The sequence below is a fragment of the Cuculus canorus genome, chromosome 1, assembly GCF_017976375.1.
Source record: "Cuculus canorus isolate bCucCan1 chromosome 1, bCucCan1.pri, whole genome shotgun sequence".
NCBI classification, from domain to species: Eukaryota; Metazoa; Chordata; class Aves; order Cuculiformes; family Cuculidae; genus Cuculus; species Cuculus canorus.
The window spans coordinates 43,688,143-43,703,207 of record NC_071401.1 but is presented as its reverse complement, the minus strand read 5'-3'; the positions used below and the strand labels follow the sequence as shown (position 1 = coordinate 43,703,207).

Below are 15,065 nucleotides of genomic sequence, written 5' to 3'. Positions count from 1 at the left end.
ATTTTTCATGGAAAGGGTCATCGGGCACTGGAACAGGCTGCCCAGGGAGGTGGTTAAGTCACCTTCCCTGGAGGTCTTTAAGGGGTGGGTGGATGAGATGCTCAGAGACGTGGTTTAGGGATTGTTAGGAATGGTTGGACTCAATGATCCAGTAGGTCCTTTCCAACCTAGTGATTCTATGATTCTATGAAATACCTTTACAAGTCCATTGCTCCACTCACTGTCTTGGTGAAAACAGAACAAAAAATTACACTGGGTGCTGATCTTTCAAACTACAGGTGTTTTTCAAGAGTGCCGGTGACATAAATTTAGATGTATATAAAGTAGCTGCAGTGTTAATGCTACCAATGCACAATATTAGCTTCTTAAAAGATCCCACTAGAGGTGGGCATCAGTCCATTTTTGAGATTATTATGATGAAAGTACTCAAATGGATCTTACGGCATTTAATCAATATGAACAAAAAACATTGTTTTGAAAGCATGAGGGCTCATGTACCAGGAACAGCTTGAACGGTTGTTTCTTAAAGAGAAAACTTAAGATATCCAAAATCTAAATGGGAAAACCAGGACACAAAAATCAAAGCAGCACTTTGATTTTTCTTTTCAAAGCAAAAACCAGTTGTAGAGTACAGCTGTGAGGACCACAAGATCACAAAATATGTTGAATTTAGATGCCAGGCAGATAAAAAAGCTTTCTTTTCAAATGCATGGACAACCCAGGTCTTCTTATTCACAACAGTCTCTTTAGTCTCTGTTTTTTCCTCTTTTCCACAACAAAATAAGCCTTAAAAATGCCAAAAAGCTCTAATGTCATCACTGCTAGTACTGCAGCATAATGACCTAAAATTGAATAGATTATCTTAAATGGAAACATTTTTTGGCATGGTAGCAGAGCCATTATGGGATATTTTGTTACCATAGAAACATAGGTAATGAATGAGGCACTGTCACTAAATCGTGAAACCTGAAATAAATGAATACAGACGTTGGAAACTTAGACTCATGTATTACATTAATGGACCAATCTCACTGACACACCACTGTATCTAGAATATAAATTCTGACTTCACTGATTGTGCAAATATAAAAGGCATATTGTGCCTCGATGTCATTTTTTAAAAAAAGTAAAAATTAGCTTTTGTTCAATATTGGGAAAGAAAAAGAAAGTGTGAAGTTTTAAGAACTTATTTCTACATATTTGATGCTCACTCATGTTAAACAAATATTCTTAAACAAGTAAATAGTACTTCCTAAAGGATAACATTTAACAAAGAAGTCAGAACAACAGCACTGTAACACTTAGGCAGAATCTGTAACTGTCAGAAATAACTGTTTTTTTCTGGCATGTATTTTTCTGAGTTTTAAGCTTAAATACCATCTAGTTATTACTATTTTTTCCCCAAGGTAAATAAGGAGTTGTCACTTACCTTCTCTAGCACACAACTTTGTCAACAAGTCTCTGCTCTTCTTGACCACACTGAAAGACATCAACCTCTACTTCCACTATCCAAAAGCTGAAAAACACAAGTAGCCTATATGAAGGTCTGTGCAGTGAGGCAGGGTTGTACATATTTGCACATACATGTGCAAATTTAGCATCAGCACCTGCAAAAGTCTGCATCTTCAACACTCTTGCAAGTACAAAAACCTGCCCCTTTCAACTCTCTCTAATCATGTCTGCCATTCTCAGCCCTCATTCTTCCTTCCCTTTTTTTCCTCCCAGACTTGCCTACTTTATCAGAGAAGAGGTGTGCCAATGCAAATTCAAAACTTTCTTTTATTTCCGTTCCATTAATTCCAAACATATTTGCTTGGAATTAAGTTCTTTATTACTGCGTATGTTGCCAGTTAGGGAACGCAGTGTACTACCAGCTAAAGTTTATTACAACAACATGAATTATGAATGTCATAACTAGAGAAAGAGAATGGAGAGATAAGGAAGGATACAATCTAATAATTTTGTATTCACTTAAGCTTTAGCTATCTGACATCTACTGCACATCACTTATACAAAGACCAGTGTCACACATGTTAGAGGACAAGTGAGATCCAAGGACAGGGTTATGAGACACACAGCATTTATTACATACATGACTGATCTCTGGAGGTAATCGACAGCTTTCTCAGGATATTTGGGAAGAGGATCGGGATACAAGCTGTTGCATTTGGAGGGCTAGAGAATCAGTATCTATGACTGAGTTTAGGAAATATTTGTTTCTGTATTATAGTCGTATTTCAGCCACCACCCACTAACAGAAGTTAATAGCAATATGTTAATATTCCTTGTTTCTTATTCTATTATTACAGTGTTATAAGGCAAGTAAGGGAGAAATGCTTTCCAGTAAAGCTGATAATTATTATCTCATCTTCCATCCTGTCCCTGAAATGTGACAATTGGTTTCCACTTTGCAGGCAAAAAGGAAACAAAAAACATCTTTAAAATGCAGCCTTATTCCTTTCTCCCTGATGAGAGTTTTACAGAGCAGAAGATATCAGGAAGAAGCTGAAATAAGAAATTTTGCAAGTCTGCATGAGGGACAGCAACGTAATAAGAAATTGTGAATTTCTATTTTGTACCTCATGTTTTTCGTACTTACCTTCTCCCCCACAAAGATGAGCAGAGAAAATTGTTGGGTATTTGCAGTGAGATAGTATAAATCAGAATATCTCCACCAGAGGACAGATTCCTTGGACCAACTGGCAGGTATTTTTGGTAACTGCATTTCAGTCTATAACTGAGTTACTTCTAGAACCCGAGGAACTACAGAGCCCCTCCTCTGGAAGCAGCTGGATTGGTTCCCATTGTGTTTGACACCTCTTTAGGAGCTGGTTCCTAGACTTTATCGAAAGGTATCATAGCAGGTATCTTTCCCTCAGGCATGTGAAGAAACCAAAAACCTCTTAAATTTACAATACTGTTCAGACTGGCTAATTGCAACTTCATAAAGGCATTTAATGTCCAAATAAAGCACTGCTTTAAGTGCAGTACCAACACAAAGGCATACAAAGGAATACCCATTAAGTCCTCTAAGCAGAATACTTTCATGGAGAAGGTTACACCTTACTACCTCTGCTTTTGTTTACATTGAATGATTCTGAAAAGTCTACACAGTTAGAGAGACCAGAAAGGCTGAATTTCTTGGTCTGCTCTTGTAAATCTTATGCTGGACTACCGGACAGAGGGGGAGGAGACAAAATGTACTGAAAGTAGCTGAATTGGTGTTAATTTTCTTTGTAGCAGCCTATTTTGGATTTGTGACTAAAATGGTGTCAATAAGACATGTTTTGGTTATTGCTGAGCAGTGTTTCTATAGCATTGAGGTTTTCCTTTTCCCACTCAGCTCCCCAGCAAGCAGACTGGGGATGCATAAGAAACTGGGAGGGGGCACAGCCTGGATAGCTGACCACAGCTGACCGCAGGGATATTCCATACTTTATTATCCCATGCTCAGACAAAAAATGCTCAGGAAAAGGCAGAGGATGCAGGGACATTTGCAGTTATGGAATTTGATTTCTCAAGTCACATTTAAGTGTGCTGAGGCACAGCTTTCTGGGGAGTGCCTAGCATCTGCCTGCTGATGGGAAGTAGTGGACGAATGCCCTATTTTTCTTTGCTTGCACACATAGCTTTGCATCACCTTTTAATTTTCTTTACCTCGAGCAATAATTTGTTTGCTTTTGCTCTTCTGACTCACTCCCACTGAGTGAAGAGTAAACAAGTGACTAGGTGGGGGCCATCATCAATGTCATAGAATCATAGAATCACAGAACCATAGAATCATAGAATCACAGAATCACCAGGTTGGAAAGGACCCACTGGATCACCGAGTCCAACCTAACACATTCCTAACACTCCCTAAACCATGTCCCTAAGCACTTCATCAACCCGTTCCTTAAACACCTCCAGGGAAGGTGACTCGACCACCTCCCTGGGCAGCCTGTTCCAGTGCCCAATGACTCTTTCTGTGAAGAATTTTTTTTTTGATATCCAGCCTGAACCTCCCCTGACGGAGCTTCAGGCCATTCCCCCTTGTCCAGTCCTCAGTCACTTGGAAGAAGAGGCCAGTTGTACCACAACTGAGGCTCCAAGACGATATTTTTGTATTTCCTGATGAAAGGAGGCAAATCCCAAGGCTCAAAAAGCAGATGGTAGCTCAAGTTAAAAGCAGGTGATGTTCTATGAGTAGCATCAAGAGTAACTTCCACCATACTTTTCTATGGCTGGATAGCCACTGAGATAAGTCTTCTCCCAAGAAACAGGATTTAGAAACTTTGTGATTTTCCATTTTATAAGTCCTAGAAATATTTCTATACTTTGTAAAGTATATCCTGAATTATTGAAGCAATACCCTTTTGGCAATGTTCTTAACAGCTTTTTTAGTACTGTATAAAAAATGTGCATGGCCAGATTTTTCTTTAGCAAATTAAAGAATTAGGCTCATACTTCACCTAATGAATATACAAAAAACTCCTTTTTCCTATCTATAAAATCAAATTGTGCTGAAAGATCATGTTTTAAAACATTAGGGTTTTTTTCTCTATTTATCTAAAGAAAACCTTTTACAGATTGTCTCTCATCCTACTGTGATATCCTGAGGTGATAACATGTAAGTAGTTGTTGTAATTTTAGTATTAAAAGGACAATGACTATCAGCTGCTTGTGCAAAATTTTTGCACAAGATATTTGTAATCTGCAGAATCCAATTGCAGTTTCTAAGCACTGAGGACTGCAAGGCAGGAGGCACTGCTAAGGGATACAAATCATGAGTGGTGTGAGTCCATATGGGCAGAAGTAGCCCCATACAGGCGTTTCTCTGTGGAACCCTACTCTCTTACTTCTACTTGGAGCCTTGGGAAGGCAAAGGGGACCAGAATAACGGCGGAGAGGAGATCCCATGTTTGATACAAAACCAATTTGAAAAAAAAGTAAGTTTCAGAGTCTGCATCACATTTTCTAGATCTGGCAACTGTGTTTGTATTATAGGTCACTTCTTCATGTGTATGGATACCTGAGCCATGCATAGACCTAAAGCCTTCTACTCACCCTGTTATGTACTCCAAGGAGATATCAGCCTCCAAAATGCTCTGTGGCCACTAAATAAATTCTTTGGAGCCACTGCCATTTGGAGTGTAAGTGTCCTGAAGTAGCTGTGTTTATGCAAAAAGAGCAGGATGGAGATCTTAAAATCATAGGAGTGTATGCACCAATTTAGAACCAGCTGAAGAAGTGGAGGAGAGACGCTGCTTCTCTAACTTCATGGTTATTTCTTCTAAAACAGAGTAATAAAAGCTCAATGGGAAGTAAAAACACTTATAAATGCCTTCTTGACTTCACCAAAAACTATAATCAGGAGCATTCAACAGCTTAAAATTTCCTTGCCTGCTATCTCCAGTTTCTTTGAGGAGCTGACTACATTGCAGCAATAAATTTCACCAGCTGGATAGTGAAAAAAATGGAGAATTTCTCCACCTCAAAAATACAAATATGCACAGTTGTGCCACACAGGCAAGGCAATAGGAAGGAACACAAATACTCATACTTCATATTCCTGTACACCTAAATATATCATAGCTTTCCTACAAAAATCTTTCACAGACAGAATCGGTTTATCTATTACAGTGACAGCACAGTAAAAAATACTGGCTGTAGGCTGCCATCTGCCGGTTTTTGTAATGAAAGGTCACTTGTGAGCAGATTTTATCACAGACAAATTCTCTCCCATGTCGGGCTAGAGGCATTCCATCCCCACCAGTGGTAGCTGTTGAAGTTTCTGGAAGCCAGTGAGTTTTCTGAACCTGACTTATTGGTCCCCAGAACTCTTGAAAAAGACACAGTTTTGCACAGGTATTGATAATTTAAAATGAATATGCTTTGATGCCTATTGTCAGGTTAGGAATCTTTCAACCACACAAATACACACACACATGCAATCCCTATTGAAGCCATGCTAATAGTCAAAGTCCAATTTTTGTGGAACTTTGTGTCATGTGTATAACTTGCACCTTGTTTTCTTGCAGTACGGTTATAGTTTTATATTCACTAGCTGGCATGCCCTGGAGCTTCTCCTTCTGTTTTCCTGAGCTCTTAAAATGATTTAATGACTTATTACTGCTCAGAACGCAAACATTTTATGGGGGTCAAATGCAGCATGTAGATTAAATGGACTTGTGTTCATGAAGAGATATTGGTTCCATTGTCTAGCTGGCATTTACGGTAACGTGCAAGATAAATGCTCATAGAAAGCTCTAGAAATATTATTTGATTGTATCAATCAGAATTTTTTCATTGACTTCAGTGAGTTCAGGATTTCAACTTTAATATCTTTATCCTGGTGCATGAATTCCTAACCTTGCAAAGAGCTCCAAGTGTGCAGTCTCAGAATGCAGATAGTGCTGTTAGTTTTGCAATGGAAAGTGAAGGACATAAAATTCTCTCCGTATTAATCATATTCTCAGAAAAAGAGTCTAGTGATCATTGCAATTTGTAGTGTGTACCTGTTTCAGTATGTAGTTATCGTTTCAGAAATAGAAATATTAATATATCAGTTCATCATCTGAATTGAATATTTAAATTCTTCATTCATCAGTTTTTTAAAAGTTTCAGTCTCTCTTACAAGAAAATCTAAACTTTCTTTGTTCCAAAAAAAATACACAGCAAGCTGACTGCCTAATGAGCCAAAAGCACAGTTAATTTTGCAGTATATATCTCATTCATGATGCTGTAATCAAGAGGATATTGTCAAGTTTAACAAACCTCATACTGACTTACTTTTATGTTCTCTAAAGCCTTTTGCATATAATCCTTTCTGGTGTGAAAGGGACTGTCTTTGTTTGCTTGTGTATTTTAATGGAACTTAGCGGAAAGCAGAGAAATCTGTGGTGTTATATATGTTTATGCATTCATAAGTACATGGTTGTATTTTCATGCACATATTTTACAATTTCTGAGAGAAAGAGAATAGGAGCTTCAGATGAAGTTTTTGGAAGCTAAGAGCATTGTAAAATTTGCACGGCTTGCTTTTTGCACCAAATAAGAGTCTTCCATAACTAAAGCAAAATTTGTTGGAGCCACCTTCTTCATTCTATTGTCTCTCCTTAAAAACATTGAATCTGTTAAAATTTCATATGACAATTCTCAATTGTTTGACCTGACAGGAACTTCACAAAGTTCAGTAAAAAGACAAATTCAGAGTCCTGCACATGAGACAGGATAACCCAATGCAGCAGGGCAGGTTGGGGCCCAGCTGGCCAGAGAGCAAATTGATAGGAAAGGACCCAGAGATTCTGGTGGAGGGTTTGGACATGAGTCACCAAGGCACCTTTGCAGCAACCCAAAGTATCCTGGATTACATTAGCAGATAGTTAAACCAGCAGGTGGAGGAAAGAGATGATGTTCAGGATTTGTGAGACCACATCTCAAGTGTTGAGTCCAGTTTTGGGCTTCAAAGTAGAAGACAGACACTGACATACTGGAACAACTGTAGTCAATGCCACCAAGTGGGTTTAGGGCTGGATAACATGTTTTACAAGGAGATCATATGAGGTCTGTGCCTCGTGAGCATGGAGAAGCAAAAGCATTGGTGGGATGATCTTACTGATAAAAACACACTAGATAGGAAGGTAAAGAGAAAGTGGAGTCAGATTTTTCTTGAAGGTGCAAGGTTATAGAATGAGAGGCACCAAGCACAAACTAGAACACAAAAAAAAAAAACCTGAATAGCCATTAAAATAGTTTTTAACTATGGGGGTGGTCAAACACTGGCACAGGTTGTCTCAAGAGGCTCCATCCTTTGAAATATTCAAAAAACAACTGGACATGGGTCTGAGCAAACCCTGACTCTGATTTGAGCAGGGGAGTTTGATGAGACACTTCCAGAAGGGGCCTTCTGTGCTTCCTTGGGTTTCTGAAGACTTTTGTTGTTCACAGAACAGTAACAACATGATACAGAAATTCTCTATTGGCTCTCAGGCACTTCAGCAGCTAAAGAAGAAACAGCACATGACACTAGATCAGAACATTTACTAGGAGCTGTCAAATCCATCAGTTCTCTGTGCATGCAAGACAAAATTCCTACCAATGAACTTTTATGAAATTTTTGCTTCTATTTTGTGTGTTGGGAAAGCAGCTACCTTTCTGGTATTTAAATGCTGCTGTTTAACATCATCTGTAAATGGCTTTGCCAGCCTAATAGCACAGCAAAAATATGAGCTGCCACATTAGCAGAAAACATGGTATTTTCCAGTTAGCAGAAAGCAATTAAGAAACTCCTGTGTCACTCCAATAGGAGTGATCTGTTGTTAATCAGACATAAATATCACTTTAAAGAGATAAACAGACAAGTCATTTCTAAGCCAAACACACCTATTAACAAATCTAGGGGCATGTTTTTTAAAAAACAGTAGCTCTCACTGAGTCTGATCTGTCCTGCAAGTAGGCTGGCCTAAAATGCCTTCTCCTTTTCCTGATCCATGAAGACATAGGCAAAGGAACCTTTTACACCCTACTGAGTTATTTCCTCTCAGTCTGTGAGAGAGGAGAGTATAAGGGGCATCATGAGGACTTTAATCTTCAAAGAAAAAAGGTTGCAAATGATGATTTTAAATATCTATTCTCTTCTGTCGAGTCTGGCATCTCCGGTGATGCTCTTCTCAGTAGGCTAACACAGATTTTAGGATGAATTCTGTTGGAAAAATTCATAGATTACAGATATTGATAGAGAATTTTTTTATTACACTTTCTAGAATGCAAAATTAAAGGTTATAATTTAACATCAGTTGCCAACTGAGAAGAACATATGAAACTGTGTATCAATGTCTGTAACTGGCACAGGTAATGACAGCACCATGAATAATGTATGAGTGACAGTGATTGCTAATCATATTTGGAGATGTAGCTCTGAGTTAATTTGGTCTGATATTGGAGAAAAGCAACAAAGTTTATGGCGCATGAAGTAATGCAATTTCTTGTTACATATACAGGATTCTAAGGGTATTAAGAGTGTTTTCTGCACGTCTTTATCTGTAAAAGAAATGTTAACTTCTCTGGGAAAAATACAGTACTTGGAACTTACATTTGGAATATTTCTTATTGAAGAAATAGCATGCATAGTAAATACAGATTCTTATCTCAGGCAAATCTTCTGTCTTTATTTCAGAAATTCTGAGTTCTGCCTTGATTGTTGACTATCTTCTCAAGTAACTATAACAAATATTTGTTTTCTATGTATACATACAAAGAAAACAGAATCATTACTTCAAATTTATTGTAAGGATTTCAATTTCAGAGTACTGATCTCTCAGCTTTTACGGTCACCAACTCTTAGTCCTGGAAGAAGAAGAACAACAACAACTAAAAAGCAAACCCCAAAATACCTAGAGATGAAAGCATCAAGGCAGCACATAATAAAACTGGTGATTTTCCAAGCTCTCTCATTGCTTCCCTCTGTGTGAGCAAGGTGTCTGGTAGCAAACACTACTTTGATCTCATGAGTGAGAGTGTGTTCTCCATAAATCATGATGGCAAGAATGAAAAGAAAGCAACACATTCCTTTGATGCTTTGCCAAGCGCAGTTGCTGGACTGGGTGTTTATAAAAGTAACTCTCTAAACACAGTGAGTTACAGTTCCCCAGCTTTTGGATTAGGAGCCCTGTTGAACATTGCTGTGTTAACATGTTATTCTCATGCCCGCAACACGTGGTAACTTGCCTGTTTTATGGGATGAGAGCACATTTGATTGGAATGTTTTGAATGGCTCTATGCTTTGACACTTCCTTATTTCTCTGATGCCCTTTTTCATGGGTATAGAATCATAGAATCATAGAGTCATAGAACAGTTTGGGTTGGAAGGGACCTCAGCAATCATCCAGTTCTGAACCTCCTGCCATGAGCAAGGACACCCTCCGCTGGATCAGGTTGCTCAATGCCTCATCCAATCTGGCTTTGAACACCTCCAGTGATGGGGCATCCATGACTTCTCTGGGCAACCTGTGCCTCACCACCCTCACAGGAGAAAATTTCTTCCTGATATCTAATCTAAATATTCCCTCATCTGTTTCCCCTCATCCTACCCCTGCAATCCCTGATAAAGATCCCCTTCCCATCTTTCCTGGAGGTCCCCTTTAAGTAATAGAAGGCTGATATAAGGTCTCCCTGGAGCCTTCTCTTCTCTAGGCTGAACGATCCCATCTCTCTCAGCCTTTCTTCATGAAGAAGGTGCTCCAGCCCCCTCATCATCTTCTGTAGGTGTCCTGTGTAGATCCTGTTCTCACCTTGAGTTTACTTCTCTAGTGCTATATAGCTCCTCTGCACCTTGCAGTTTCCTTAGCTGGGAAAAAAAATAAGTGCCAGCAATGCTGCAGGAAGCTTGTTGCCAGGGCAGAAGCACAACTGTTTCTTTTTATCATGAGGAACCGAGACAGCATTTTATGTGTTCACTGTATTAAGAGCAAGGTGAGACAATTACTTCAAAAAGCAGAAAGAGAAAGAATGGTTCTGGAGGTGTATGACAGAATGAACACTATGCATAAAGGCCACAGACATGTGACGCATCTGGTAAAAAACAGAAGTTATTTGATTCTAGGACAAAACAAATACCTTGATATTTAACTAAGACAAAAAGCAAAGAATGAGAAAAAGGGGGGGGAAATAAAAGAGAGACAAAATACAACAACTGGAGCTTCAGCATTACTACTATGATATTTTGTCAGAAGCACAACAGTAAATAAAGAAACTGGCAGATTTTCAAGGGTGCCTAATACCAAGGTTTCTTGGCTCTAAATGTTTCTAGGAGAAGCACAAATCTTAGGCGCTTCAAAGGTAATGTAACACAGAAGAATAAGACATGGATGCATGATTTCAAAAAGGAAAGTCAGACAACTCATTTAAAAGCAAGGAGGAAAAGGAAGGAGGAAAAAAATCCCACCAAGCAATGCTTTTATGTGAACTGGCTTTCACAGCTAACCTGAACTTTTCTTCCTCTCCCTATAGTAATTTCTCAGTCAAGCACCTAACTTCTGCCCCTTTGCTGACTACTCTGTAGTACTGTTTGGCCTCTTTTAACATTCACTCTTCACACAGTTGATGCAAAAATTATCTACCTGCCTGTCTATCTATACATACATGTCAACACACAGATATAGAGTCAACATCCTTGCCCTTTGGTCTGAACTCACCTCTGAATTCCCTTGCCATAGTCTGCCACCTACAGTTCAACTCACTAGCCTTTCTTCTCACTCTCATGCATGAGGCTGACTTCTTTTCCCTCTTCCGCTATGCCTTCCCCATCAGAGATGATCAATCAGTGATGATCTCTCAGCTACATAAATCTTTGTAGCTAAGATCTCTGCACATTGATTTATCCTCTTGAGGACAACACCAATTAATATGGAAGAAAAGGGAAGAAGTTGGATGTTTTAGTTTGGTTTTTTTTTTTTTTAATTGCATTCTTCTTTTTAATTTTTTTTTCCTAGACATAAGGGATTTTTTGCTAGAGGGTTAGCAAACTTCTTGGTTTATATGGCAGCTTTCACTTTGACGGTGTCATTGCAATCAAATTGCAATTGAGACAGTATACAGTTTGCTCCAGAAAGCTGATGGAGTACAGAGGGGACATTGAAGCTGTGGATTTCCCAACAGCATTAAAAGTGATAAAAGGGATGGACTTAATTCTCACCAAGAGAGAAGAAGGTAAGATTTCTCTACAGAAACCCATTAAAGGGCATTAGGAGAGGCTTTAAGAACAGTAGATATTTAAAGGGTAGCCTCTGTTTGAGATAAATGTTTTTGGAAGAGAAAAAAGTACTGCATCCAGCCCTGGGCCCACACACACACAAAAGAAGGACATAGACCTGTTGGAGTGAGGCCAGAGGAGGGTGACAAAGATGATCAGAGGGCTGGAGTACCTCTGCTATGAAGAAAGGCTGATAGAGCTGGAGTTGGTCAGGCTAGAGAAGAGAAGGCTCCAGGGACGCCTCACAGCAGCCTTTCAGAACTTAAAGGGGTCCCACAGGAAAGCTGAGAAGGGGCTTTCGACAAGGCCATGTATTGATAAGACAAGGGGTAGTGGCTTTGAACTGAAAGAAGGGGGGATTTTTTTTATGTATTAGGAAGAACTGTTTTTACTCTGAGAGTGGTGAGTCACTGGAACAAGTTTCTCAGAGAGGTCATGGATGCCCTCTCCCTGGAGATGTTGAAGACCAGGTTGGATGGGGCTTTGAGCAACTTGATCCCATGGAAGGTGTCCCTGCCTGTAGCAGTGGGGTTGAAAGTGTATGACCTTTAATGTGCCTTCCAACCCAAATCACTCTATCATTCTATGAAAAGTATTAAGTAAGAATGCAAGTGCTAATGGAAAGGTGATTGTCGCTTAAACAAAAATGAAAATATCCACTCCCCCAAAACAGGGTCCGTGCACTTCTATTACCCTGAAAACATTTGCCCAAATCAGTGAGGATTTTGTCTGTGTGCACACTTTTTACTGGTTTTGCCTTTAAATATACAGCTGAAAATAATTTCCCTGACTTATTAATAGAATCGAATTGGACAAAAGGATTTTCTTTTTTAACTTACTCTGTAGCAGTATTGTTTCTCAAACAAACAATGAGATAAAAATCATACGGAAATACAGGTTGGGCAGCAGTGTTTAATTTCTTCATCGCTTATAAAATATGTTTATTTTGTCTCCGTATGTACTAGTTCATTAAAACCATCAGCTATATAACTGTACTGGTATGGAAATAACAGGTTGACCATTCAGCCCTGCTATAATCATGACCTCAGCTATTCTGTTAAGGTAGAAAAACTCATTAACACTGTCCACAAATGCATCAGTGGGAGATTTTTGCCTTTTATATCTACCAGAAAACATACTGGGATATCCCATTTGCTGGAATAATACAATAATGCTTCAATGAGAAAGGTATATGAAAGCTATCCTAGCAAAACAACAAAGTGAAGCAGCATCTGGAATAAGCCCAAAGCAGCCGCCCGAGTGTGAACTGGAGCCATGTAAAAGTGATGAAGAAAAGAAATTTTGAGCCTTTGAAACAACTCCACTCAGCCTGAAATAAACCGGACTGCTATTCCAGTAATAATACTCCTAAATAAATTGTTACTGTTCCAACAAGCAAAACAATCAGACTTTCTTTCTTTTCTCTGATGAAACCATATATACTGACTCCCTTTTATCTGTCTATCACAATGCCCTCTTCTGAGACACAATGATTCATCCTGTAGGATTGAATTCTCCCAACAAAATTTCTATTGATAAATAGAACCTTTTGTGGCAGAACACATTGCCCAGGAGTTTCTCAAAGAGTCAGGATGAATATTTAAGACGATTGTATGTAGAAACAATAGTAGCAGTTGGCCAAGGTCTTCAAGACTTTTTCTTCTGGTTAACAAAGTGTTACTGAAAGTTACATATTGTAACTTGTTAATCTGATTTTGCCTGCGGGTGACAGATTATAGTTAAATATAGAGAATAGATTTGTCTTATAAGTCTGTGTTACAGTGATAAGCATTGTTTTTATAAACACACTGCAAAGATCAAGGAAAGATGCATGCTGTCTGGCGATATGCTGCTAATATTTTAACAAAGATCCGAACAAAAGAAATCCCTCCTTTGCTCATGCTAAGCTTTATGGACTGTGTGCTACACAGAAACGAAGTTGTAAAAATCTTTCCTTTCAACACAAAGTATTCTTTCTCAGGCTTGCTGGGAAGGATGGAATCACAAAAAGGAGAAGAGTCATTTGAAATCAGATTTTCCTGGCAATTTTTGTTTCGTGTTCTGAAAAAGAAATAGGTAGAAAGTCGAAGAAATTCACCTGTGGACAGTAACATGGCATAGATAGCATAAACTAGGGGTAAGTACGTGTCACAGGCTTCTGATGCCAGGTGCATAGAGAATGCAGGTTTATCTAAAGTTCATACCAGGAAGTTTTAAGCAGTCATTCTGTTAATTTTAAAGATTTTTCATTCACCGGTGCTGTCCAAAGAAGCAGTCATCTCACAGTACAGACTTGCTGAGAAAGTGAATAGCTATCATTTGACATGAACTTCATTTCAAAATAAAACAAGCCAGAACCTACTCAGAATTTAGGCTCCCTGTGTTCAAAATTGCAGTCCTCGACTCTTTGTTTAGCTGCTACCTAGTCTTAGAAGTGACACTGCTTTCAAAGTGAGAGTTGTTCAGCAATTGAGCTTTTCCCTGCCTATGCCTCATACGCCGTGAGGTTTGGCAGATTATGTCCAGATTCACTCAAGATCTGGGAATTAGTTGTTCCCCTACAAGTACCTAGTAATCATTTCTGTTCAGTAACTGTACAGTGAAAACAAGCATCATAAATCCATGGATGTGTTACACAGTGGCAATAGTTTTCTTTTAAAATACTACTGTTGATACCCTTTCTCCTCAGCCTCTACTGCAAACTTCTACGGAGAACTTACAGTGGTGAGACACTGGAACAGGTTACCCTATGAAGTTGTGGATTCCCCCTTCCTGAAAGCATTCAAGGCCACGTTGGATGAGGCTTTGAGCAGCCTGGTCTAGTGGGAATTATTCCTGTACATGACAGGAGGGATGGAACTAGATGATCTTTAATGTGCCTTCCAATCCAAACCATTCTATGATTCTATGCTATCCAAGGAAAGGGAGACTGAGGTCTACTCCCTGTGTCTTCTTCAGATTACCTGCATCAGCAGACTCTCTTAGCTGACAGTGAGTACACAGAGAGAAAGACCTCATCAGAACATGTTAGTTTTGTTCCTTTTCTTTAATCACTCAATGTTACTTTGTGCTTTGTGCATAAATTATTTGAAGATTCATTGCATCAGAGACAAAGTATGAGTCCATGAGGACTATGTTGTATCCCTTGCCCCATGAGCTGTTTAACGAATGACTTCAATGTTGCTTATGAAAGAACAAGGTTTGCACGTGTGAAGACATCTCAGGTAAAAATGCATTGGCTCCAGACCAGTAGTTTTTTCTTGCTGAGAATTTGTCTGAAGACTGCCAGTTACTGCAGTTCAGTCTGATCCATTTGGCAGACAAAACACTCATA

At 39.0% G+C, this 15,065-nt stretch overlaps 1 long non-coding RNA gene across 4 annotated transcripts in view; it reads left to right on the top strand.

The window, feature by feature from the left end:
• LOC128854021 (uncharacterized) overlaps positions 1-15,065 on the top strand; it is a 97,101-nt gene that overhangs the window by 43,124 nt on the left and 38,912 nt on the right. The window contains exon 5 of one of the 4 annotated variants that reach the window (XR_008452934.1): positions 12,862-13,182. The exons of 1 other annotated variant lie outside the window; for it this stretch is intronic. This is a non-coding gene — a long non-coding RNA (uncharacterized LOC128854021). Of the gene's footprint in view, positions 1-4,986; positions 11,382-11,471; positions 13,183-15,065 lie in introns of those variants that run through there. 2 more of the 4 variants (XR_008452929.1, XR_008452930.1) reach the window with 2 other exon arrangements.